The sequence below is a fragment of the Bos indicus x Bos taurus genome, chromosome 6, assembly GCF_003369695.1.
Source record: "Bos indicus x Bos taurus breed Angus x Brahman F1 hybrid chromosome 6, Bos_hybrid_MaternalHap_v2.0, whole genome shotgun sequence".
NCBI classification, from domain to species: Eukaryota; Metazoa; Chordata; class Mammalia; order Artiodactyla; family Bovidae; genus Bos; species Bos indicus x Bos taurus.
In genome coordinates, this window is record NC_040081.1 from 6,048,364 (window position 1) to 6,051,235 (window position 2,872).

General features: G+C 38.0%; 1 non-coding gene across 1 annotated transcript; it reads left to right on the forward strand.

Annotated features, from left to right (window-relative positions):
* The first annotated feature begins 2,329 nt into the window (after positions 1 to 2,329).
* On the forward strand, positions 2,330 to 2,402 carry TRNAG-CCC. The gene has a single exon. It is a non-coding gene; the product is annotated as a tRNA-Gly (tRNA).
* The last annotated feature ends 470 nt before the right edge of the window (positions 2,403 to 2,872 follow it).

A 2,872-nucleotide genomic window follows, 5' to 3' on the forward strand; every position in this document is an offset into this window, starting at 1 on the left:
GAGGGACAGAGAATAATTCTTTATGGTTCATTATCAGATCTCCCACTGGCTCAAATTAAGTGCAATTTTGTTACAGATGTAAACAACAAAAGCAAGAACATTTACTGGTGAGAAAGATCTATTTGAACTGGGGAAGTTGGATGCTTGCCAGTATCGATCCTAACTGGAGAATCAACTAAGAATATTAACCCTCTTAGGAAAAGTCAGGGTAACAAAGAAATTACAAGACACACAATGAAGTGTTTTATAATCAGATTGCCTTAGTGGATAAAAATGAGGCCTGACCATCCATCACAGATGAAACATATTTAAGCTAATGTAACTCCCATGTGTTTAAGCATGTTGTATGAATTTTTCTTCTACACACATAATTTGCTTTACTTTAAAAAAAATCATTATATATTAAGAGATAGAGACATGAATTCTTATTACTTTAGACTTATAGGACAAAATAAAATAATTGTGTATAATTGGTAAGGTGAATAATATGGTGATTAATGTTTAGTTGTGCACATTTGCACAAGTGAAGTGACACCAAGCTGGATGTTCCGATATGCACTCATGTGAAGGTTAAGTTTTAATATTTAAGCTAGGATGTCTAAGGTAAGTAAGGTTATATGGAATGGGTGGATTAGGCTATATACAACTCTATAAATGTGTGATGGCTTAGAGGAAAAGTCGGAGAGGTCTTAGAGGATATAAAATGTTCTAATACTAATAGTAATGAAAACCATAGGCACAACACTGTGGATCCAGGGTGAATAAACTGTGAATGAATGAATGAATGAATGAAGTATTTAGTCAATGACTTAGCTAAAAGCCTTGGACAAGGCGATGGCACCCCCTCCAGTACTCTTGCCTGGAAAATCCCATGGATGGAGGAGCCTGGTGGGCCGCAGTCCATGGGGTCGCTAGGAGTTGGACACAACTGAGCGACTTCATTTCACTTTTCACTTTCATGCATTGGAGAAGGAAATGGCAACCCACTCCAGTGTTCTTGCCTGGAGAATCCCAGGGACGGGGGAGCCTGGTGGGCTGCCGTCTATGGGGTCGCACAAAGTCGGACACGACTGAAGCAACTTAGCAGCAAAAGCCTACAAACAAAACTGAGAAATGCTTAAGAAGTGTGTGAACACAAGATCATTGCAATGCTATTTATATAAACATGGGAAAAACAGAGCAATGACCCCAAAAGAATATATTTGGACATGTCAGCAAAAGTCTCTCAATAGCCCTAACACTGCAGAAAATGGCCTGCAGCATTTGGCCCTAACTTATCAGCTTGGAAAATCCATCTGGGCAAATCATTGTCACCATTTTTTTGTGTAAAGTAAAATAATCCTCTTCTCTACTGGAGACTAGAGGCCTGGTCACAATCACAGTCACCTCATTTGAAAGATTCAGCCAAGGGAATGTGTGTGTAAAGGTACAAACAGCCACTATAACAAATGTCACTTTGCCCTACCTCATGTTCAAATAAATCATCCAATTTCTAAACCCCACTGTCTATACTGAATGCCATATTAGGCAACAGAAAGGAATTTACAGAACGTTTATGAAAGTTTTCAAATAATGCTAAGACAGGTGGGCTAATGGCAGACAAACAAGGTAAGAGCTGGTAACCAGAAAAGACTGTCAAGAACTAATGAACTAAATGCAGGCCATTTTCTGCAGTGTTAGGACTTTCAAGAGACTTTTGCCAACATCTCCAAATAAAAAGAAAAAAAAAATCTAGAGTCATAAAGGACAACAGATTAAACCTGTTGTCAATCCTCAGCCTTACATTGTCATATGATGCTTACAGATATAGGATAAATAGGAAGATGGGAGCTAGAAAGTATTTTTTCCCTCAAAAATAATATGTAAATCTTAATTAAGAACTTTGTATTTGGGGACTATATATTGCCCCTAAAGGGGGGAAAGAGAAGAGAGTCTTGGAAGAATCATGGGAATAATAAATAATTTAAAATATGCTATAGTCCTATGAAACGTTAAAGATGTTTAGATAAGAAAACGAATATCTGTCTTCTGAGAGTCTTAAAGTTATTAAAGAGTTGTATAAAACAAAATATTTTTATACTGATTTTAGATAGAACAGAACTCTTTATAACCCTTTTACAGGAGGATTATATCAAACCCTTATAACTAGAATGAACTACTGGTTCATATCCACTAAGAAGGTTGTAATAAAAAAAAAAAGATGGACAATAACAAATATTAATGAGGATGTAGGGGAATTGGAACCCTCATATATAGATCATGGGAATGTAAATTGTATAGTCACTTTGGAAAACAATTTGTCAGTTGCTTAAAAAGTTAAATGGGGACTTCCCTGATGGTCCAATGGCTAAGACTCTGCACCCCCAATGCAGGGGGCCTGGGTTCAATCCTCGGTCAGGGAACTAGATCCCACATGCTGCATTTATATGAGTTTATATGACACAACTAAGACCTGGTGCAGCCAAAAAATATATATATATTTTTAAGTTAAACAGAGTTATCAGGTGTGTGTGTGTTCAGTCGCTCAGTCATGTCCTACTCTTTGCAACCCCATGAACTGTAGCCTGTCAGGCTTCTTTGACATGGAATTTCCCAGGCAAGAATACTGAAGTGGGTTGCCATTTCATTCTCCATGGGGTCTTCCCAACCCAGGGATTGAACCCACGTCTCCAACACCTTGTGCATTGGCAGGCAGGTTCTCTACCTCTGAGCCACCTGGGAAGCCTAGACTTATCATGTGACCCAACAATTCCATTCCTTATAGATGCCTAAGGAGAATTGAAAACATATGTCCACAGAGAGACTTGTTTATTAATATTCACAGAAGCATTATTCACAGTAGTCAAAAGCAGAAAAATCCAAACGTCAGTTG